General features: G+C 51.1%; 1 long non-coding RNA gene across 1 annotated transcript in view; it reads right to left on the reverse strand.

Moving 5' to 3' along the window:
- LOC138245855 (uncharacterized) overlaps nt 1-25,355 on the reverse strand; it is a 74,111-nt gene that overhangs the window by 41,604 nt on the left and 7,152 nt on the right. Inside the window, exon 2 of the long non-coding RNA XR_011194178.1 lies at nt 14,268-14,308. This is a non-coding gene — a long non-coding RNA (uncharacterized lncRNA). The remainder of the gene's footprint in view (nt 1-14,267; nt 14,309-25,355) is intronic.

Here is a 25,355-nt window from a genome sequence, read left to right on the forward strand (position 1 = left end):
TAGGAAGAGGCGTGCCAAGGGTGTCCCTTCCTAATAGCAAGTTGCAGGGGGTGTCCAATTGTTTTGCGACTGGAATGCTTTTGCAAGAGAATTGCAGCTTACCACCTACCTCAAGTAGGTGATGAGCCAGTAGCAAAAGGAGAAGAGGTTCTGAAAGGTACCACTTCCCCTCAGTGAATGGAAATGAAAATGTTTTAAGAGCAGGCAGTGGACACATGGACCACATGGACCACGGACTACCCTTAAACAATGAAACAGAACCATTTCATTTTCCTTTTTGAAATGCATCCCATTTTCCTTTAAGAAAAATGGGCTGCATTTTAAAAAAAGTTGCTTTTGTTAACAGTAATCACAGACATGGTGGCCTTCTGTTCCCAGTAGGCCACCATCCCTGTGTTATTGCCCATTCCCAGTAGGTCGCAAAGTGTGAACTGCCTAATGAATATTAATGAGGCAGGTCAATTGAGACCCCCTTACAGTGGCCTAACAAAGGCCCCCAGAGTCCCCACAGTGTAGGGGGATCCCTCGAGCTCCAGGGGTCCCACTCAGCACTGAACACTGTTCACAGGCCCAAGCTCCTGACAGGGTCCCGGTGGTTGGGGCTCCCTTCAGGTACTTTGCATGGAGTTTCATTACCCCACTGCCCCATTGGGAATAGATAAATGTGTCTGTGACACATTAGTACATTTCCTATTGCTACTCGGAAATAGGGAGTAACTAAAATTCACAATTTTGAGTCTCAAAAGGAAATGGTCATACAGCTGGCCCCTTTTGGGCTGTGAAGTAATGGGGAGAATGATTGGTGCAGCTTAGGGGAAATGGGGTGCCCAGGTATAGGGTTGGACTGCCCTATACGGAATCAGGCAGTGCTGGTCAGACAAGTAAGTATGCATACCATTTTTTGCCTATTTGTGGACTTGTTTTAAGGTCTGATATGCCAGGTTTTACGGTTCATTTACCTGAGACTAAAACAAACATTGCCTGCCAAAAGCTCAAATCCATGCAGTCTTCCTAATTTAAAAAAATGTTATAAAGTATTTAATTCACTAATTTGGTCCCCTTTTATTTAAGTGTCTGCCCCTATTTTCAGTCTCAGTCCGACTTTGCCTAGCTATTGGGATCACTGACCTCCTCCAGTATAACCCTGCTATGCTGCCCTTGGAGGTTACTCTACTAAATCAATTATCAAAAGCTTCAAGGTGCTTTGCAGCTCAGTTCCTCCTCACATACTCATATTGATTGACAGAGTAGAACAGGTCTGACCTGTAATAAAAATGTCTATGTTGAATGTCCAACTTTGTCAGTCATACTGATAGAGTGATAGCAGTGCTGTCCAGAAAGACAACGCAGATCCACTTTATGGTGTGTGTCATAGGTGGGATCAAGAATGAGACTATGGACTAGGTAATATTAAAAGAAGAATTGATGTTGTAGGATATTATGTGCAACTACGATACTACTTTCATGCAAACCCACAAAAAATGTGGCATAATACTGGTACTTCTTGCCATATAATGGGCATGTGCCACGGCAGTGCTCAGTCATGGCATAATGGTGCTCCTGGAAAAACACAGAGGTGTAATTATGGCATTTCATATCCAAGGGATTATGGTGTTTACCCCTGAGTGAATGTTTTCTATTTCACAGTGGTGATAATTTGCAGCATATTCATGCAGCATATTCATGATATGATGGTACCCATCTCGGTAAAATAGTGATGGAAATGTCTTAGCATGTAATACACATTTGTTTTATGTCAAAAAGAAACACAAGCATGTACGGCAGTATCTGCTCTCAGGTGAAACACTGATATTTGGAAAACAAACTTCTACCTGTCAAGAAATAACTAAATAATATGTAACTGTCGTGCTGTTGGGTGGTATTTGTTCAAATTAAGAACATGCATTAGTAACAAAAGCCAGATTTACAATCAAGTAGCATTGCTCTGATTCACTTAGAAAATGCAGGAATGAGCCATATTAACAAGAATATGGTGCTAAATTTGCTGCCGAGCACCAACTCAACCATCCTTGCGCCATGGTGCAAAGATGGCTAGGTTGCGGGAGAGATTTGCTAAAAAAACAAGGCAAAATGAAAGCTTCAGATTAATGAAATTTTGTAAATCTGAACAAGCATCAAAAGGCAATGGGGCAGATTTAAGAAAAGTGACGTTGCATCCAATGCAGCGCCACTTTTCTTGCACCCCTTAGTGCCCCCTAATGCCACCATGTGTGCACCGTATTTAATATACTAGCATCAAAATGTTGATGCTAGTTTGTCGCTTTGCAGGATTAGTGTAAAAATGTTGATGCTTGTCCTGCAAAGTACATAGAGGCCCATTTTAATAAATGGTGTGCCTCCTTTTAACGCCTGCTTAGAGCAGGCATTAAAAATGCTGCAAAAATATTTTAGATTTCTTTGTGCCATTTTTGCAGCCCCCCCAATGGGGGAATGCCCCCTTTCATACATTATGCCTGGCACAGCCATAGTGTGGCACAAGGGGTTCCAAAGTGGTGCAATGCATGCATCTGGTGTGGAGATTTTTGAAGCCAAACTCCACATTAGCGTAAAAAAATGACGCTTCTTAAATCTGGGCCAATGGGTGTTGCTGTGGAAGTTCCACAGCAACACCCAGTACTCACCCCTTCCATGCAAAGTGCTACATGCAAGAGCTTAACGTTGCCTTGTAAATATGGCAGAGTACACAGCGCCAACAGAGCGTCACTAAAGTGACCCTCCGGTGGCGCTAGGGGCTTGTTAATGTGCCCCAAACTGTTCATAATTCTCTAAATCAACAAGTTGATGGTGGACAGAATGATGTCAATTCAGATTGAGTTTGGGAGGCATATTGCTGATGTTTTCTGATGTTTTAGAAGATGCGTCGTGTTATTACACCTATTTAATGACTGGTGGAGGCATTTCATTATCTATACTGATTAACCTATTTTGACATTCTGGGGGTCATTCCAACCCTGGCGGTCGGTGTTAAAGCTGCGGCCAAACCGCAAACAGGCTGGCGGGAAAAAAAATGGAATTCCGACCCTGGTGGAAACCGCCAACAGTGACCGCCACAACAACACATCGCCCGCCACAGCGGCACAAACAAACAGCGCGGTGGTCACCGCCAACAGACAGGCGGGAGACAATGTACCGCCCACTCTATCACAACCTACCAATCTGCCACCTTTTCCGGGGCGGTAGCCCCGCTGATAAAAACACGGCGGAAACAGCCATTTCGAAGGGAAAGCGCTCACCTCCATACAGCCCACGAGGAATCAGGACAGCATGGAACCCAAACTCCACATACTCCCAGCGATAGTGTTCCTACTCCTCTACCAGGAGCACGAACGCCGGCGCAGAAGACAACGGTGAGTACTGCACCTACGACACAGGGGAGGGGGGAGGGGAAATTATTACGGGTACACACATACGCGACACACCCACCCTCACCCACTACAACACACACATCAATGCATAGCAACACATCAGAGTGACACCCCCAAACCCCCCGGAAGAATGCAAATACAAAAGGAAATGATTCTAAACATTGGAATATATTGTAATACTGCCAAAAAAATATATATACACATCAAAAACTCTTATATACATAAATGTACAAGTCCGAGCATTGTAGCAGGCATTGTTCGTGGACCACTGGGCCCAAATCACATGGGCAAAGCCCACACAGGATACCTGACTCCAACGGAGAGAACACTGCAGGGGCATCAGATAGCAAAACTACAGGCACCTCAGGGGGAAGGGAAGGGGGGGAACCTCAGCCAGATGAGTGCACGACGCCAGATCCACGAGGGGCCTCCATGCCCACTGTTCAATCCTGGGGAGTGCAAAGCCACAGTCTCACAAGTCCAGACAGTGGGTGGGCTGCCCACTGTTAAATCCTGGGGAGTGCAAAGCCACAGTCTCACAAGTCCAGACAGTGGGTGGGCTTCCCACTGTTACATCCTGGGGAGTGCAAAGCCACAGTCTCACAAGTCCAGACAGTGGGTGGGCTTCCCACTGTTACATACTGGGGAGTGCAAAGCCACAGTCTCACAAGTGGATAACAGTCTCCACTGGTTCTGGAAGGGGCCTGGTGCCCAGAGTGCTTTGTGCAGCCCTGTCCGACACAGATGCGGGCCAGCCCCTGCCGCTCATGGGCCAGCGGTACCTGAGATGAAGGGCCCAGCGCAGCAGTGCTTGAGATGAAGGGCCCAGTTCAGCGGTGCTTGAGATGAAGGTCCCAGTTCAGCGGTGCTTGAGACGGCGGTGCCCACCGCAGCGGTGCTTGAGATGAAGGGCCCAGTTCAGCGGTGCTTGAGACGGCGGTGCCCAGCGCAGCGGTGCTTGAGATGAAGGGCCCAGTTCAGCGGTGCTTGAGACGGCGGTGCCCAGCGCAGCGGTGCTTGAGATGAAGGGCCCAGCGCAGCGGTGCTTGAGACGCCGGTGCCCAGCGCAGCGGTGCTTGAGATGAAGGGCCCAGCGCAGCAGTGCTTGAGATGAAGGGCCCAGTTCAGCGGTGCTTGAGATGAAGGTCCCAGTTCAGCGGTGCTTGAGACGGCGGTGCCCACCGCAGCGGTGCTTGAGATGAAGGGCCCAGTTCAGCGGTGCTTGAGACGGCGGTGCCCAGCGCAGCGGTGCTTGAGATGAAGGGCCCAGTTCAGCGGTGCTTGAGACGGCGGTGCCCAGCGCAGCGGTGCTTGAGATGAAGGGCCCAGCGCAGCGGTGCTTGAGACGCCGGTGCCCAGCGCAGCGGTGCTTGAGATGAAGGGCCCAGCTCAGCGGTGCTTGAGATGAAAGGCCCAGTTCAGCGGTTCCTGAGATGAAGGGCCCAGTTCAGCGGTGCTTGAGATGAAGGGCCCAGTTCAGCGGTGTTTGAGACGGCGGTGCCCAGCGCAGCGGTGCTTGAGATGAAGGGCCCAGTTCAGCGGTGCTTGAGACGGCGGTGCCCAGCGCAGCAGTGCTTGAGATGAAGGGCCCAGCGCAGCGGTGCTTGAGACGGCGGTGCCCAGCGCAGCGGTGCTTGAGATGGCGGTGCCCAGCACAGCGGTGCTTGAGATGAAGGGCCCAGTTCAGCGGTGCTTGAGACGGCGGTGCCCAGCGCAGCGGTGCTTGAGATGAAGTGTCCAGTTCAGCGGTGCTTGAGACGGCGGTGCCCAGTTCAGCGGTGCTTGAGATGAAGGGCCCAGTTCAGCGGTTCCTGAGATGAAGGGCCCAGTTCAGCGGTGCTTGAGATGAAGGGCCCAGTTCAGCGGTGCTTGAGACGGCGGTGCCCAGCGCAGCGGTGCTTGAGATGAAGGGCCCAGTTCAGCGGTGCTTGAGATGAAGGGCCCAGTTCAGCGGTGCTTGAGACGGCGGTGCCCAGCGCAGCGGTGCTTGAGATGAAGTGCCCAGTTCAGCGGTGCTTGAGACGGCGGTGCCCAGCGCAGCGGTGCTTGAGATGAAGGGACCAGTTCAGCGGTGCTTGAGACGGCGGTGCCCAGCGCAGCGGTGCTTGAGATGAAGGGCCCAGTTCAGCGGTGCTTGAGATGAAGGGCCCAGTTCAGCGGTGCTTGAGACGGCGGTGCCCAGCGCAGCGGTGCTTGAGATGAAGGGCCCAGTTCAGCGGTGCTTGAGACGGCGGTGCCCAGCGCAGCGGTGCTTGAGATGAAGGGCCCAGTTCAGCGGTGCTTGAGACGGCGGTGCCCAGCGCAGCGGTGCTTGAGATGAAGGGCCCAGCGCAGCGGTGCTTGAGACGGCGGTGCCCAGTGCAGCGGTGCTTGAGATGAAGGGCCCAGTTCAGCGGTGCTTGAGATGAAGGGCCCAGTTCAGCGGTGCTTGAGACGGCGGTGCCCAGTGCAGCGGTGCTTGAGATGAAGGGCCCAGTTCAGCGGTGCTTGAGACGGCATTGCCCAGCGCAGCGGTGCTTGAGATGAAGGGCCCAGTTCAGCGGTGCTTGAGACGGCGGTGCCCAGTTCAGCGGTGCTTGAGATGAAGGGCCCAGTTCAGCGGATCCGGCCATGGCGGGGAGGTCATTTGCCACCTGTCCTGTGGCTGGCGGGGCCCTCCTGGGCTGCAGTGCCGGGCCTGTTGGTGGCCTCCTGCCCACCTGGGATGGGGCTGGCGGGGCCCTCCTGGCCAGCTGGGCTGATGGCGGTGTTGTCGGCCGTGCTGCCCTTCCCAGCCTTCCCTGATCGCCTGTGGACCTTCCCCACCTTGGGCGGTGTGCCAGCTGCCTCCACACTTCCTGCCGCAGCCATGGTAGGGGTTTTAGTCCCTGGTGTTTTCACCCTCTTGCGCCGGCCACTGCCTATCTTGGGATGTTTCTCCGGGGTGGGCTGCCCGTACCTTGGCTTCGTACCGAACTGGCTGCCCTGGAGGGTGGGGCACTCCACAGTCCATGGCAGACTGTGATGACAGGGGCCGGTTTTGTCGTGGCTGAGGTGCTGACTGTAGTCCTGACATGGACGGGGTGGGGGACTTGGAGGAAAGAGGTTGATTTTCGACAGGAAAAGCTTTTTAGGAGCAGTGGGACGGGTAGGTGTAGTGGGTATGGGAGTGGAGGAAGAGGTTGTGGTTGTAGGAGTTTTAAGTCTGGTGTCTTTGGGTGCAGGTGCTTGGGCTGGAGGCTGTCGTGAGGTGGATGGCTGTTGGGTCGGTGGCTGCCTGCGTTTGTGTATCTTGGAAGAGGGGGTCACAGACACACTGGGAGAGGACACAGGGGACGTGTAAATGGTAGTGGGGGTGGTGAGTGCACGTGTGCGGGGGTGCTGGTGTGTGTGCTGGTGATGGACGTAGTGGCTGAAGATGTTGTGCATGCAGGTGTGAGTGGAGACGTGACAGGGAGGGAGGAGGGAGACGAGGAGGAGGGGGACACAGTGGAGGCAGTGGGTGTTGGTATGTCTGTATGTGGATGTTGCTTGTGTGAATGCCTGTGTGATGTGTGGTGCTTATGTCTGGCTGAGCTTCCCTTGGGTGTTGAGGTGTGTGCAGGCTGGTCTGATGGTGTGTCTGGGATAGGCAGAGGTACAGGTGATAGGGTATGGGTGGAGGAAGTTGGAGGGGGAGGCTAGAGACAGGGACAATGGCTGCCATCTGTGCTGAGGCCAGAGTCTGGAACGATCGCTGATGGGAAGCCTGACCAGAATGAATGTCCTCCAGGTATCATTACTCTGGTGCACCTCTCTTTCGACACCCTGGATGGCATTCAAAATGGTAGACTGCCCAACAGTGAGCGTCCTCAGGAGGTCAATGATCTCCTCACTCAGGGCAGCAGGGGTGACTGGGGCAGGGCCTGAGGTGCCTGGGAGATGCCCACCTTCCTGGGTGAGCGGGCACGGGGCAAACGCTGAGGGGCTGCTGGGAGGGCGGTGCTGGTGCAGTGGGTGGCGGCTGTACCTGTTGTTGCGGGGGGCACACATGTTGCCGCCACCACAAGGGAGCTCCCTTCAGAGGACGAGTCGGTGTCACTGATGTCTGCCCGAGTCCCCGCTGTGGAGCTCCCCTCGCCCTCTGTCCCACTGGTAAATTCGGAGTCCGTTGCATGGCCCTCCATGGCCATGTGGGATGCAGCTCCCTCGTTCTCCGATGTCACTGCTCCTCCGCCTGATGATGCTAATGCACACATGAACAGGAAGACCACAAAAAAGGGGGGGGGAGAAAATAAAGACATGTTGAGCGCATGCATTTGCGACACCGTTGGCGAACAGGACAGACACAGAAGCCCCCTGCACTACGCCGTGCACTTTGGGTCGACTACTCAATCCGTGGGACATGGCCTACAAGCCTATGGACGACATCTGCACACATAGATGACACAGGGCCATGAATAGCTGTACTTGGCACCCTACAGAGGTGGGGGGCGGGGCACAGGGCCATGCCTTACGGAGGGGCCTAGCCTACAGAAATCGCCCTGGCCTAGGGATACCCACAGCCCTCCTCCCCCACCCAGACACCTCCACTGCGCGCAAAGTCACCAGGATGAGAGTGTACTCACCCCCTTGTGTCTGCTGAGATGTCCTCACGCGCCCATCCAAATCGGGGTAGGCCACCGCCAGGATCCGTGACATCAGGGGGGTCAAAGTCCGACTGGCACCCCTCCTACGTTGGGAGGCCATCCCCAGCTGAGCCTCCGCCGTCTTCCTGCTCCAGCGGCGGATGTCCTCCCATCTCTTCCGGCAGTGGGTGCCCCGTCTGTGGTGGACCCCCAGGGTCCGGACTTCCTTGGCGATGGCACGCCAAATATCGATCTTCTGCTGGGCGCTGACCTATGTGAAATGTACAGGGGGAGAAAAATAGTCATCACCTTCTGCACGCTCAATGTGAGTGGCCCCCCATCCCTACCCTTGCCATGTGGCACATGCTCTCACCGTCGTTTGATTCATGCCTCAATCGCTTTCCTCCCCTCCATCTTTCATCCACCCCACTCAACACAGGCATTGCCCACAAAGCATGGTCCCAGTGTGCTTACCTGTTGGTCTGGAGGACCGTAGAGTAGCGCGTACTGGGGGAGGACCCCATCCACAAGCTTCTCCAATTCCTGAGCAGTGAAGGCAGGGGCCCTTTCCCCAGTCGCATGAGCCATTGTCTCTTCCAGACCGAGGTCACAGCAGCACTTGCAGTGTAGGTCCTCTCCTGTCGAAGATCAGGCATCGAGTGATTAAGCAGATATAAAATGGCAGCCACGCCCGCGGTGGTGCGTACCGTGGCGGTGCATACCGCGACCGCCGGCGCACATCGTCATTGGCTCCTGAGACCCATAGGGTCCAATGTTAACCAATGCTGCTTAGCGCCGCGGTCTTCGACCGCCTACTGCCACGGTGTGCCACGCCAGCGCAGTTACCTCACATCCCATTGTCGCACTTCACAGGTCAGGCAGCCGCCATTTCAGGGGCCCACATGGCTTACTTTCTACTGCGTCACACATACCTAGGCCATGCATCAACACTCATACAAACCATTCAATGGATTGAGAATCGTGTTATGTGCAAGCTGTGGTTACGTACCTGTGGGTTGATTGACTCTGTGCTCGCTGTTGTCCTTCATAGGCACCGTCCGCTGGGACATGCGAGGAGATGGCGGAATCTTCCCGTGTACAGACCGCTGGTGGACCTGTCAACAATGGAGGAAAGACATGTCATACTGACATACAGGCTTGACCGAGCCACTATTCATGAACTGTGTGCCCAGCTGGAGCCAGACCTGATGTCACCAATCCGCCAACCCACAGGGATCCCCCCTCAAGTGCAGGTGCTGTCAGTGCTCCATTTCTTTGCAAGTGGGTCATTTCAAACAACAGTGGCCATATCATCAGGGATGTCCCAGCCTATATTTTCCAAGGTGTTGTCCAGAGTGTTGTCTGCCCTGCTGCTACATCGTTTTCCCTGAGGTGGGGGATTTCCCTACAGTGAAGGGTGATTTCTATGCCCTTGGACACATCCCCAACATCATAGGTGCCATTGATGGGACCCATGTGGCTTTGGTTCCCCCACAGAGGAGTGAACAGGTGTACAGAAACAGGAAGAGTTATCATTCAATGAATGTACAGATGGTGTGTTTGGCAGACCAGTACATCTCCCATGTTAATGCCAAGTTCCCTGGCTCAGTGCATGACGCGTACATCATGCAGAATAGCAGCATCCCTTACGTGATGGGTCAACTCCAGAGGCACCGTGTGTGGCTAATTGGTGACTCTGGTTACCCCAACCTGTCATGGCTACTGACCCCAGTGAGGAATCCCAGGACAAGGGCAGAGGAACTAGGAGGGTGATCGAGCGGACCTTCGGCCTCCTGAAGGCCAGGTTCCGCTGCCTCCATATGACAGGTGGATCCCTATTCTACTCACCAAAGAAGGTGTGCCACATCATCGTGGCCTGCTGTATGCTTCACAACCTGGCTTTGCGACGACAGGTGCCTTTTCTGCAGGAGGATGGTCCAGATGGTGGTGTTGTAGCAGCTGTGGAGCCTGTGGAAAGTGAAGACAAGGAAGCCGAAGAAGACGACATAGACAACAGGAACACAGTAATACAGCAGTATTTTCAATGACACACAGGTAAGAATACACACCGGCATATTACATATACTTAAACACTACTACCTCTCTACTGTCTGTCCTTTTCCCCCAGTGTATGGTAACTGAGTTGTGACTTTCCCTTCCGATTTCAGAGATGTGGGCCCCACTGCGTGACATCTGCTTTGTTTCCCCATGGACTACAGCTGTGTGACAGTGGTATGTTGGCATCACAATGTAAATAAGCATTTTGGCACAGTAATGTCTAATACATTTGTACAAAATCACAGCCAGACTCCTGATTGTTTTGTGCAATAACTGTGTTTATTACAGTGCTCTATATTGGTGGGTGGTTGCAAATCGGTGAGGGGTGATGGTGGAGGACTGTCCATGGCAGAGTCCAGAATATTTGTATCACAGTTGCATTGTCCAAATGGCTGTGAGAAGTGGAGCAGGGGCAGTTTAAGGATGGACAGGGTGACAATGTGGGACAGTGGGATGACAATCAGGGAGGTATCCTTTCCTGGCGGGGGTCTTGGCATCTTACTCTGTCTTCTTCCTGGATCTCAGGGCCCGCTTGCGGGGTGGTTCTCCTTCTGCAGGGGGTGGGGTGCTGGTGGCCTGTTGGTCCTGTGGCGGGGCCTCCTGTCCACTAGCGCCGGCAGAGGTGGTAGGCAGTTCTTGGTCCAAGCTAGTGTCAGGGGCCCTTTGTGGTGCCACAGTGTCCCGCAATGTGGTGACTACCTGATTCAGAGCCCCTACAATGGTGCCCAGGGCGGAACTGATGGTTCGTAGTTCCTCCCTGAACCCCAAATACTGATCTCTTGAAACCTGGCCAGGACCCTCGCCATCGTCTCCTGGGAATGATGGTAGGCTCCCATGATGAAGGAGAGGGCCTCGTGGAGAGTGGGTTCCCTGGGCCTGTCCCCCCCCTGTCACACTGCAGCCCTCCCAGTTCCCCTCTTTCCCTGGGCCTCTGTCCCCGGGACCGTGTGCCCACTACCACTGCCCCCAGGTCCCTGTTGTTGTTGGGGTGGTGGGTTAACCTGGGTGCCCTGTAGTGGTGGACACACCGCTGATTGACGTGTCCTGGGGACAGAGGGATGGGCCCGCTGGGTGGGTGCTGTGCTTTTGTTCCCAGAGGGGGGAAGGTCTGCTGTGGCCTGTGGCTGTCTGAGGGGAACCAACTGTCCCAAGGTCCCCGATGGGCCGGGCTGGTCATCTAGATCCAGGTCGACAGAGGTGCTGTCATCACTGTGGGCCTCTTCTGGGGGTGGAGTGGACATTTGTGGACCCTCCTGCGCGGTGACGTGGCGTTCGGGTCCTGCAGGGGTATAAATGGATGGTTATTGCATCTGTGTGTGCCATAGCGTGCAATGGGTGGGTGCCCGTGTACCCCAGTGCTGGCATTCCTGTGTGGGGGCTTTTGTGACAGTGGTTTGGGGGGGTGATGGGGATGTGTAGTGGGCATGCTTTGGTGATGGGTGTCCATGCTTTGTGGTCGCATGCAGGGCTTGGAGTTGGGATGGGTGGGTTGTGATGGTGAGACATTTACAAGGAGTAAGTGTGATGGGGTGAGGGTGAGGGTGGGGGTATGAGTTGGCATGCTGGTGGGGTGGGGGGGATGAAGTAGTGAAGTTGAGACTTACCAGAGTCCATTCCTCCAGATACTCCTGCGAGGCCCTCAGGATGCAGGATCGCCAAGACCGGCTCCTCCCATGTTGTAAATTCTGGGGGAGGAGGTGGGGGTCCGCCACCACTCCGCTGCACCGCGATGTTGTGCCTGCATACCATTGAACGCACCTTCCCCCGTAGGTCGTTCCACCGCTTCTTGATGTCGTCCCTATTTCTTGGGTGCTGTCCCACAGCGTTGACCCTGTCGACTGTTCTGCTCCATAGCTCCATCTTCCTGGCAATGGTGGTGTGCTGCACCTGTGTGCCGAAGAGCTGTGGCTCTACCCGTACAATTTCCTCCACCATGACCCTGAGTTCATCCTCAGAAAACCTGGGGTGTCTTTGCGGTGCCATGGGGTGGTGTGGGTGATGTGTGGGGTGGATTGTGTGGTGCTAAGTGTGGTGATGTGTATTGGTGTGTTGTGTGAAGTGTGTGGTAATATTGCTGGGTGTATGTAATATGCGCGTCTGGGTGCTCGGTTCTCTATTTCTCTGTGAGTGGTCCCGATTCTCTAGGAGTGGAGGTTTGTGGGTGATGTGGGTGTGTGTTTTATATTTAATTGGGTGTGTGGGAGTGGTGTGTGTATGTGTATCAGGTGTGTGTGTTTCGAATTGTCCAATGTGGGTGTGTTTTGTAAGTGTGCGTGTATTTTGAGCGCAGCTGTGTGTACCGCCAATAGAATACCGCGTTTGAAAGACCGCCGCATGGATTCATGTGTTGTGATAGTGTGGGCGTATTTCTGTTGGCGTGACGGTGGAGGTTTGGTCATCGCCAGTTTCGCCTTTGGTGTGGCGGACTTTTGTGGATGTCTGTATTTTGGGGGATTGCCTGTTGTGGGTCAGAATGACCGTGGCGGTTTGCCGCGGCGGTATGTTGGCGGTCTTCTGACAGCGGTAAGCGGCTTTTACCGCCAGGGTTGGAATGACCCCCTATGTCTACTGCTGATTGAAGCCTCAGCGTCGAGTGGTATTTCTGCTGTTTGTCCCTTTAAGATCCGTCTAATTCTGCTGTTTGGCACCTGACTGCGTGTGTTCTGTGTAACTTTTCATTTTTCGATCAGATCATCAAAACTAGATTATGAGTCATCATATATGACTGACACTTACTGTGAAAGACAGAACGTTGAATTTAGAAGTTGAAGGAGATGCTATATTGGTTTTAAAAACAAATGATTAGGTATTGTGAATATGCACATGCAGCTTTTTCCAACCTTCTTCTAATGTGTATGAATTTTTGCCAATTGCTTATGGTATGAGAGTGAAAATGCACAGCTTTGTCTCAATTTTTCAATCTTTCCTGGCGAGGGAGAATTACAAACACCTCTTGTGAGATGAATATGCATTGTTCGACACAGAATCAAAGTACTGGAGTATTTCACAATTGCCCTTTCATAGCTAATTTAACCAATTTAGACATAAATAGTGCATGAACGTGAACAATTTGTCTATTTTGTCAAAAATGTTTCTCGAGGAAGGATCCAATCCTTCCACAAGGTCCCCAATTAAGTTGATTTACTTCACTTGCGCACCATGTGCTATTGGTATTCATGATTGCGCCTTACTACAGTTAGACTTAACAAGCACCACAGTCCACAGCTGCAGTTTATACCTACTCCATCCCCGCTTTGGAAGTTCAACAGGTGTGTGACGGGCCGGACTGGGCCGACCCGCACAATGTCCCTGCTTGTGCTGGCGCTTCTTTGGCTGACCCGGATGTGTCTCCGGGTTCAACCAATCGCGCGGGCCAGAGTCCGCCTCAGCGGGAACCTGGGCTGTTAAAGAGCCAGGCAGTGTGTTGGAAAGGGAGGACGGCGGTTGTGCGGATGAACGGGAGCTCAGAGACGGCGATTGCAGAGGAGGACGAGGACGGGATTAGGAAATCCGACGGGAGCGAAGGACCCAGGGAGCTCACAGGAGAGAAGACCAGGACTGCAGCGGTCCCAATCGGGGACGAAGAGAGTCGGCTCTGGGGAGCAGAACACTACTACCCGCCATGCTTCAGGAGAAACGTGGCAGAGTCAGGTACGTGGCCGTGGCCTGGGCAGGGTTAGGGAGGACGGGAGGTGGACAAAAATATGGGTTTAACCACTGAAGGGCTGTAAGGGACACAATATACAAAAGTAAGCACAGAAGGGTTGGAGGGCACAAATTGGGGAGGACCAAGAGGAGAAAAGGGGCATATGAGTACAGGAAAAGTAATTAAATAAGAGCAAAACAGTACAACTAGAACCCAGTGAGAGAAAAGAAAGTGAGGACGAGGAACTGAAACTACAGGGACAGTAGACTCAGGAAAAGAAAAGAGAACACAGGAAAAAGGAATAGAAGAAAGCCCAGAAGCAACCACCCCAGAACAGAAAAGAGAAAAGCAAAAGCAGAAGAGAGAGAGAGAGAGACAGAGAGAGAGAGAGAGAGAGAGAGAGAAAGAGAGAGAGAGAGAGAGAGAGAGAGAGAGAGAGAGAGAGAGAGAGATAGAGAGAGAAGAAACAAGTACACAGACATTCCCCTTCCCCCAATAAAAGACCAGGAAAGGAACCAGAAGAGGAAAAGGGAAAGACAGAGACAGAGATAAAAGATAAAATAAGGGAAGGGAAACTCCATGATCACTTACCAGACTATTCTTCTTCTTTTCACATATGCTTCCTGAGAGACCTACGAAGAGTACAAAGAGAAGAAGAAGAGACCATTAAACCCTGCCTGGAGGAGAAGCTTGGGGAGCAGAAACATAAAACAAGAGCCTTTCTCCACCATAAACTGTTACATCCAAACAATAAATATCACTTACCTGTATAACCGACGAGTCCTGTGTGATTGCTAGCGCCAATCCTGCAACAAGGTGCAACTGGCCAAGACAGCAGTTGACCTTCTCCTACGACATAAACACCTGAATCAGCTGCAGCTTTTGATTTGTCAATGTTGTTTGTTTTGGGAATGAAGAATTTGCTCACTCTCCTTTCCTTGTATAGAATCAGAAATTAGAATCAAGCTGAAGCTACTAACATCACACTTTCACAGTAACTGTTGTGAGATAAGCCTTCCTGAAAGCTATCTGCGTTTTCATCTATCACCCAAAAGAGAAGTCGTTTTTTGGTTGGAGGGTCCTAACATGTCCATTGCAACGCTTGGGAGTTGTTCTCGGAGAGTCAAGTCTGGCAAGTAGCTGGATGTGCCTACCCTCCACAGTTCCTATCTTTCGAGATTCGAGCTTCTCCGGTAAGTGGAAGGAGAATGGGCTCCTGTGCACTATTCCAGAGCAGGTCCCATGAGCTGAAAAATACCATGGCTGTTTAAAGACGCAACGGGCTATAATCCTTGTAGCAGAGCCACTGGAGCCCCGTATCCTAGATGCTGCTAATTCCTCTGCTGTTTGATATGCATACCCATATGCCAATCAGATAGGCCTGCCTTTTCTATTTACAATGCATTGTTGGTTTTTCTGCACGCAGTAATCAATGTTCTGTGACTTTTCTGGTTTTGAGGTAGAGTTGTTGAGTATTGGAATGGTATGTAGTACATGATGCTGATCCTCTCATGACAGTGATCAGGATTCGGACCACCTTCTTTGAAGGTAAGTTCTGCGGCACTGCTTCAGGGAGTCTTGAGTTAACGTGGCCTGGAGTGTCTTTGGGGATAGGCTGGCTCGTCTCACCCAAAATAGGCACATTTCTGTTTTCTGTTCTCTGTGTGTAATGCTTCCTTTTAGAATCTGACAATTTAGGGGCAGATTTATGAAAAGTGGTGCTGCACTTACTCCAGCACCACTTTTCTTGTGCCCCTAAGCAGCCCCCAAATGCTACCATGTTTGCACTGCATTTAACATACTGTGCACCATGGAGGTAGTTAGGGAACTAGCACCAGAATTTTTGATGCTAGTTCAGAGCTTTGCCGGATTAGCTTTAAAAAATGTTGACTCTAATCCTGCAAAGCCCATTGAGGCCCATTGTAAACCATGGTGTGCTTCCTTTTAACGTCTACTCTGAGCAGGCATCAAAAGTGCCGGAAACAATGACGCAAAGAAATGTCTTAGATGTCTTTGCATCATTTCTACGGGCCCCCCAATGAGGGAATGCCCCCTTTTCGTATACTATGGCTGACGCAGGCATATTGTAGTGCAAAGGGTTACAGAGTGGCGCAATGCATGCATTGCGCCACTCTGTAAATTTGGCACAGCGATTTTGGCCTTGTTGGGCCACATTAGCATAAAACAAAATGACACTAATGTGGCGCATGGAGGCGCTAAGGGCTCTTAAATCAGACCCTTAGTTCCTTTAGTTGATTCAAAGTAGACCAGTACATTATACCTGAGTCATGGACTCAAACTTTCATCCTTACACATTGTTGATTGCATTAGTCCCTTTGTGAACAACAGAGCTATTCATAATGCTGCCAAGGAATGAGAAACTAGCGGTAAGCACTATGGGGCATACTTAGGAGCAATGTTCCCTCTAATTTTTTTCCACTGTGTGCGGCAGTGTAAGATCTCTGTGCGCTGCAGCCAAGGATATGTGCGCCAAGAAATTGACAATTCACGCGAGCGCAGCGCATAACTACCAAGATCTTTGGCATTTGCCGCTCCATTGCTTTGTTTTACCACTAAAGCAAAAAAGGGATATTTGTATGAACATTGCTCCATATAATAGGCCATTAAGTTAGTATTGTGAACTGATGGCACACCCCAAGGACATGACCTGTTATGTGCCACCTACACCCCAGTTAGAAAAAACAGAAATCAGGAGGTTGAACCATTGTGAAACTTTAATGAATACTTTCAGAGTGCTTCAGGGGGCCATGTACATCAAATAAAGGATGTTCTACAATTAGTTAACATTTACAATGTGATGAACACACTACTGATGAATGCCATGAAGCCCCTGCCTAGAGACAGGATGAGAAATGTTCTTACCCAACCCACACATGGACTGTAGGAGAAGCCACATCAAAGTTTAGACAAGTCAGGTGCCAACATTAGATGTCTGACATGTTTGTTTTTCTCGCCGGTCCTTGCCATTCTTCCAGTGCTGATAAACTTGTTCTAAGTCAACTTTCCCATTTAAGAGGTAGGCCTTTGTCCTCATGAGCATATCTAGGTGACTCTCTTCTAGCCTGTTTCTTAATTTGGACTTGATTGAGTTCATGAGGCTGAATCCTCGTTCACAGTCTGCACTTGAAGCCTGGAAAGTTGCACAGACATCAATAAGCTGAGATACAACACTATACTGTGCAGCATTCCGCAGGGTGAAATTCACCATGTCTTGAAAGGTCCTAAACAATCCGCTTTTTATATGTTCTGCCACCACATACTTATAATCTCGGTATTGCTGAACAACATCATCAGGGGTGTCACAATCACCCAGGACCAAGACCTTCTTATACTTTTCAACAAGTCTTTGTACATTCTCAGTCCCAAAATCAAACTGTGATTGTGTTATTACTGCATGGAAATCAAAGCTTGTCCATTCCTTCAACTCATCTTCTGGGAACCTTCTTTCCATGTGCTCACAAAGGAGTTTAATGAAAGATAACATCAGCTCACTATCATACTCTCTGTCCTCTCTGTACAAAGCCATCAGATCTCTTACTGTGTTGCTCCAAAAGACAGTGTTGCCCAAGTACTGTCCCTTTATTTGGCCAATTTTTGCTCTTGCATACTGTACAGCTTCAACAGTGGTCAAAGAGCTTTTTTTAAACAACTTGCACAAAGATGCAAGTTCACCCAGAATGTCGTTCAGTGCTGCAAAGGAAATATGGTAGTTTGAGTCAGATAGTTTTTTGTAGCAATATTTAGCAATTGGGTCATTCTCCTCAACTCTTTCATGATCAAAGTATTTGAGAGCAACCTCATAATTACGCAAGAGTGCACCAACAGCAAAATGCCTTGAAAGCCACCGCACTTCATTGAGTGGCCGAAAGGAGACCGCTTCACATTCAGTGACCAAAGCAATTTCGTTTAGCTTAGACTTCTTTACAGGTGAGCGGGAGAACACAGTGTAGACAGTCCTCAGTAATGTTTCCATTTCCCTGATCATCAGCACTTTTTTCCAGGCATCATCAACTCCCAAATCCTCTCTGTGCGCAACACAGTGCTGCTCAACTAGATGGGGAATGGATTGTTTGAGGCGGGTAGCAACACCATGGTTCTTTCCCAGAATCACTGATGCTCCATCTGATGTAAACATGACCATTTTCATAAGGTCCAGTTTATTGGCAGAGTAGAAGTCTTTCACAGCTATAGTGATAGCCTCCGCATTGCATGTACTCAGAGTTACAATTCCCCCAAACACTGTTTGTGCTCTGTTGATGTTACAGATCGGAATTTGAAGTAGAGGATGAGCATTTTTGTAACTGAAATATCTGTGCTCTCATCAATTATCAACGTGTGATACCGAGCACTGCGAAGTTCTGCCATGAAGTCAGAGCGTATCACACTGTTGATGGCCTCCAAAAACTCAAAGGCATAGTTCTTGCTCCTCCAGCTGTCTGGTATCTTCACATACAATGCGACGTGATCATGGATACCTTGAACAGATAACATTGACGTGTTCATTTTGACTGCTAGTAACACATTGTTGATGAGAATCTTTATCTCCTCAGGCATGGATCTATGCCGTTCAACCACTTCTAGTCTGTTTGCTCTGTCACTGGCAGTTTCCGTCAGCATGGTGCGCACTCCAAAACCCAGCCTGGCAGCAGCACTTTTATTTCTTAGGGTCACCAAAGCAGATTTGTGAACTTTGCTAAATAGATGGCATTTCAAGTAGTCCAGCTTCCATCCATCACTCCATTTCTTCCCAGTCGAAAAGTCCCCTGCAATGTTTGCTTCTGCACATACTTTGCACATCAGGCCTACTTCTGTATTGTATAGAAATATCTCTCCCAGTTGTACGTGAACCTTGCTCCGTGACTTCTGTGTCTCAGTCTCCACAATTTCTTTCAGCCATTCTTATTTGAACACAAGACAGCATTTCTTCCTTTGTGGCAAAGCACTGCTCTCTGCTGAAGTCACAGCTTTGCACTTGAACATTTTGGTGGCAATCAGTCTGAGCCTACTATGCTGCAAAACCTGCAAAAAAAAAAAAAAAAAAAAAAGAGGAGCATTATTTAAAGTGATGAACATTATTTAAAGTTGGTTCTTACGCTATTGAATGCAATTTACCAGACACGTCTGAGCTATCTCTTGGAAAATGTAGCAATTAATTACCTGGGCCTTTCTATTTGTTCTCACACCTGCCTGTAGATGTAAAAAAAAAAAAAAAGGGATGACTAATGATATGTTATAATAATGTACTAGGTGCATCACAAGTGAAATCAACCAAATAACTACCTTGTCTTTCTGCTTCTACTCGCATATGCCTGTTCAAATTTCTGTGTAGCAGGGTCTAAGATGCCTGTAAAAGAAGAAAACATGATTAAAGCACCTGATTGTTTCAATGTTTCAGATGCACCATAAGGAAAACTAGCAAATAATAACCTTCTCTTTCTGCTGCTACTCCAGTCTGCCCGTCCTCATCTATGAACAGTACTGTCTGAGATGCCTGCAACAAAAGAAAAGATGGTTAACAGTTGGTTACAGCATGTTGTCATATTATAATGTGCCAGGTGACCCAGATGGGGGACCTACCAAATAATTACCTGGTCCTTATGCTTCTACGCATGTCGGTCCATTCAAATCGATAACGTGCTTAGTCCGGCAAACCTGTAATAGAAGCAAAGGTGTGGATCATGAATGTGATTTATCTAGAGACCCTTAATCCCACCTGGAACGTCTACAGAATTACCTGGGCTTCCTTGGTACTCACGCCTGCCCATTCAAATCCAAATGTAGACCATCTGTAATTGGGAAGAAGATATTTAGCATAGGTTATAGGAGTTACAAAAACATTATGCATGACCGTTCCAAAGCAATTGGATAGTTCCCTGGGGTTTCAGTTTAGCTGAACTCCTGTTCCATATTATCATCCGCTTACAAACCTATGTCATGCGTTAGCCCTTCGATGGTGCGGCCTTTACAGGCCTCAAGTTATCTGCTCACCCACTCGCCATGACGAATCGGATTTTATAAGCATTATTGTGCCCTTTTTTTCAGCCCCCTCAACCAGGAAACGCCCCATTTACATATATTATGTCTGGCGCAGACATAATGTAGTGCAAAGGGTTACAAAGTGACACAATGCATGTATTGCAGTACATTGTAAATTTGGGGCAACGATTTTGGCCTCGTTGGGACACCTTATCGTAAAAGAAATATCTGAAAAAGGATAATACATACAAGGTTGTAGTTGGGATAAGCAGTCATGGAGCATGACCGGGGCATGCAGAGGGTGCAAAACTAGCTTCTCATGCACCTGATTAGCTGAAAGCTTCCAAAGCCTTCAATGCAATCAACCTCCCAGCAAACTTGCATTATCCTTCATCTTGGATCACCACCACTGTGCTATCACCCTTTCAAATACCAGTCGTCGAGCTCCCAAATAGGACAACAGGTTAAAAAATAACCAACTATTAACTGGATTACACCACACCCCATTCTTGAGCTGCAGACTATGGGGGTCATTCTGACCTCGGCGGTAAAAGGCCTATACCGCCGGTCAGAACTCCGCCATACTACCGCCGCGGCCGCGGTAAACCGCCACGGTCATTCTGACCACCAACTGTGAATCCGCCAAAAACCCGACATCCAAGGAAGGCCGCCTCATCAGCGGGCCGCGGAAAACTGGAGATGACCTAACCTCCACCGCCACGCCAACACAAACACGCCCATGCCATTCTGACCCACGAATCCACGCGGCGGTCTTTCAACCGCGGTATTCCATTGGCGGTACACACCGCCGCGCTCAAAATACACACACAGCTCCAAAACACAGCCACATTGGACAATTTGAAATACACACACCTGACACACATACAAACAACACTCCCACACATCCAATCAACTATAAAACACACACCCACATCACCCACAAACCCCTACGACCGAAGATCAGAGACGAAGGAGAGAGAGACACATCACAGAATAGAGAGCTACATCACACAGAGGCACACTACACCATCACACACACCACATAGAAGCACAAAGCACCACACACCAACACACTCATCACCATATACACCACCCCACACCTCATCCACACCACCCCATGGCACCCCAAAGGCACCCGCGCTTTTCGGACCAAGAACTCCGGGTCATGGTGGAGGAAATTATAAGAGTTGAACCCCAGCTCTTCGGCTCACAGGTGCAGCACACCACTATAGCCAGGAAGGCGGAGCTATGGCAGCGGATCGTGGACAGGGTCAACGCGGTGGGACAGCATCCCAGAAATCGAGACGACATCCGCAAATGCTGGAACGACTTACGGGGAAAGGTGCGCTCGATGGTCTCGCGACACAACATCACAGTGCAGAAGACTGGCGGGGGACCCCCACCCACTCCACCCAAATTCACTGCATGGGAGCAAGAGGTACTAAACATCCTGCATCCTAATGGCCTCGCTGGAGTACACGGAGGAATGGATTCTGGTAAGTACAATCTCAACTACTTCACCCCCCCCCAGCATGCTAACCCCCACCACCACCCTCACCCCCATCACACATCCTCCCTGAGAATGTCTCTCCAGCACAACCCACCCAACACCAACCCCTGCATGCCACCACAAACTATGGACACCCATCACCTAAGCATGACCACTGCACATACCCCCCCCAAACACCCCCACAACACCTCCCCCAAGGGAATGACAGCACTGGGGGACAAGGGCACCCATAAATCGCACGCAATAGCACACACAGAAACAATAACCATACTCTCTTACCCCATGCAGGACCCCAACGCCAACACACCGGCCAGGAGGGTCCAGAAATGTCCACCCCCCCCCGGAAGAGGCCCCCAGTGATGACAGCAGCTCTGTCGACCTGGAACCTGATGACCAGCCCGGACCATCGGAGACCTCTGGACAGTTGGTTCCCCACACACAGGCCACAGCAGACCCAACCCCCTCTGGGAACAACAGCACAGCTCCCACCCAGCGGGCCCATGCCTCTGTCTCTAGGACAGGTCAATCAGCGGTGTGTCTGCCACTACAGGGCACCCAGGCTAACCCACCACCCCAACAACAACAGGGACCTGGGGGCAGTGGTAGTGGGCACACCGTCCAGGGGACAGAGGCCGGGGGAAACAGGGCAACTCGGAGGGCTGCTGTGCGACAGGGGGGGGAGGAGAGGCCCAGAGAACCCACTCTCCAAGAGGCCCTCACCACCATCATGGCAGCCTACCACCACTCCCAAGAGACGATGGCGACGGTACTGGCCAGGTTCCAGGAGATCCAGGCACAGCAGGAGGAACGCTACATGGGGTTCACCAATCAACTCACCAACATCTCTACCGCTATGGGGAGCATAGTCCAGGCCCTCAACCGGATAGAAGACACGTTGCGGGACCATGTGGCACCACACAGGGCCCCTGTCACTAGCCCGGACCAGGAACAGCCTACCACCTCCGCCGGCGCTAGTGGACAGGAGGCCCCACCACAACGACAGGCCACCAGAACCCCACCTCCTGCTGAAGACCAACCACCCTGAGCCTGAGATCCAAAAAATAGACAGAGTAGGATGTCAAGACCCCCGCCAGCATGAGATACCCCCTGAAGTCATCCCACTGTCCCACATTGCCACCCTGTCCAACCTTGAACTGCCCCTGCTCCATCCTTCCACAGGCATATGGACAATGCACCTGCGAGACTGAGAACTGGACTCTGCCATGGACATTACTCCACCCCCACCCATCACCGTGTTAATATCATGTACCATTATCTAGCACAAAAAATAAATCACTCAATGCACTGAAATCAATCAGGAGTCAGGCTGTATTATTTACAAATGTATAACACATTACCGATCAATTATGTTCTGTTAACTTTGTGCTGAACACATACCGAGATCAATAAGCATTAGTCCATGGGCTAACCAAGCAGAAGTCACACAGTGGGTCATACAGCACTGAAAAGGGAAGGGAAAATCAAACATCAGTTTAAAAGAACTGGGGGGTCATAGACAAAGTTGAGAAGCAGGAGGCTTTCAGGAAAAGTAAAATGGCGTGGTTGATTCTTACCTGTGTGCTACTGAAAATACTGTTGGATAACTCTGTCCCTGTTGTCTGTGTCGTCCTCCTCTTCACTCTCCGCAGGCTCCACAGCTGCTTCAACACCACCATCTGGACCATCCTCCTGCAGGAAAGGCACCTGACGTCGCAATGCCAGATTGTGAAGCATACAGCAGGCCACGATGATCTGGCACACCTTCTTTGGTGAGTACATCAGGGATCCCCCTGTCATATGCAGGCACCTAAACCTGGCCTTCAGGAGGCCAAAGGTCCTTTCTATGATCCTCCTAGTTCGCCCATGGGCCTCATTGTACCGTTCCTCTGCCCTGGTCCGGGGATTCCTCACTGGGGTCAATAGCCAAGGCAGGTTGGGGTAACCAGAGTCACCTATTAGCCACACACGTTGTCTCTGTAGCTGTTCCATCACATAAGGGATGCTGCTATTACGCATCACATACGCGTCATGCACTGAACCAGGGAACATGGCATTCACATGGGAGATGTACTGGTCAGCCAAACAGACCACCTGGACGTTCATAGAATGGTAACTTTTCCTGTTTCTGTACACCTGCTCATCGTCTTTTGGGGGGACTAAGGCCACATGGGTCCCATCAATGGCACCAATTATGTTGGGAATATGTCCAAGGGCATAAAAATCACCCTTCACAGTGGCCAAATCAACCTCCTCAGGGAATATAATGTAACTCCGCATGTGTTTCGTCAGGGCAGACAACACTCTAGACAAAACTTTTGAAAACATGGGCTGAGACATTCCAGATGACATGGCCACTGTTGTCTGGAATGAGCCACTTGCAAGAAAATGGAGGACTGACAGCACCTGCACCAGAGGGGGAATTCCTGTGGGTTGGCGGATGGGGGACATCAGGGCTGGCTCCAGCTGGGCACACAGTTCATGGATAGTGGCACGGTCAAGTCGGTATCATAGTATGATGTGGCATTCTTCCATTGTCGACAGGTCCACCAGCGGTCGGTACACGCGAGGATTCATCCTTCTCCTCGCAAGTCCCAGCGGACGGTGCCTAGGAATGACAACATGGAGCACAGAGTCAAGCTAATCACTGGTACGTTCACCACAGCTTGCATAGCACACGGTTATCTATGTATTGAAAGGCGTGTATGTGTGGCAATGCAAGGACTAGGCCTGTGTGTCGCAGTAGAAATTATGCCATGTGGGCCCTTGAAATGGCGGCTGCCTGACCTGTGAAGTGGGACAATGGGATGTGAGGTCAATGCGCTGGCGGAGCACACCGTGGCGGTAGGCGGTCGAAGACCGCTATACGAAGCCGCATTGGTTAACATTGAAGCCTATGGGTTTCAGAAGCCAATGACGATGTGCGCCGGCGGTAGCGGTACGCACCGCCGCGGTACGCACCGCCGCGGTCGTGACCGCCATTTTCTATCTGCTTAATCACTCGAGACCTGATCATCCACAGGAGAGGACCTATACTGCAAGTGCTGCTGTGACCTCGGTCTGGAAGTGACAATGGCTGCTGCGACTAGGGAAATGGCCCCTGCCTTCACGTCTGAAGAGTTGGAGAAGCTCGTGGATGGGGTCCTCCCCCAGTATGCGTTACTCTACGGTCCTCCAGACCAACAGGTAAGTACACCGGGTGCATGGAATGGGCGATGCCTGTGTGGAGTGGGGTGGATGTAAGTTGGTGGGGTGGGGGGCGAATGAGGAGTGCAACGCACGACAGATGAGAGCATGTGCCATATGGCAAGGTTGGGGAGGGGGGGCCAATCACATCTAACATGCAGTAAGTTGATGAATGTTTCCTTCCCACCCTGTACATGTCACATAGGTCAGCGCCCATCAGAAAGTCGAGATTTGGCGTGCCATCGCCAAGGAAGTCCGGGCCCTGGGGGTCCACGTCAGACGGGGCACCCACTGCCGCAAGAGGTGGGAGGACATCCGCCGCGGGACCAGGAAGACCGCTGATTCACTGCTGGGGATGGCCTCCCAACCTAGGAGGGGTGCCAGTCGTACCCTGACCCCCCTGATGTCCCGGATCCTGGCGGTGGCCTACCCTGATTTGGATGGGCACTTGAGAGCATCACAGCAGACACAAGGGGGTAAGTATCAGCACATTCTGCTTTCTTTCTGCGCAGTGGAGGCGTCTGGGTGGGGGAGGAGGGTTGTGGGTGACATTAGGCCAGGGCGCTTTCTGTAGTGTAGTCCTCTCCCTTAGGCATGGCCCTGTGCTCCCGGCCCCCACCTCTGTAGGGTGACAAGTACAGCTATTGATGGTCCAGCCTCACACATGTGCGCGTTTGTCATCTCTTGACCTGTTGTCCTAGTCAGAAGTACTGAGTAGTGTACCCCGAATGCGCGGCTTAGTGCATGAGGCTCCTGTGTCTGTCCTCTCCGCCAACGGTGTTGACATTGCATGCACTCAACCTGGTCTTCTTTTTTCTCCCCCCACCCTTCTTCTTCATCTTGTGCATGTGTGCATTAGCATCATCAGGCGGAGGAGATTTGGCATCGGAGCACGAGGGAGCTGCAAGTCACAAGGCCCCGGTGGGCCCAGGAACAGACACCGAGGGCACCAGTGATCCGGAGGGCGAGGGGAGCACCACAACGGGGAA

This window comes from Pleurodeles waltl, chromosome 7 (assembly GCF_031143425.1).
Source record: "Pleurodeles waltl isolate 20211129_DDA chromosome 7, aPleWal1.hap1.20221129, whole genome shotgun sequence".
Lineage (NCBI taxonomy): Eukaryota > Metazoa > Chordata > Amphibia > Caudata > Salamandridae > Pleurodeles > Pleurodeles waltl.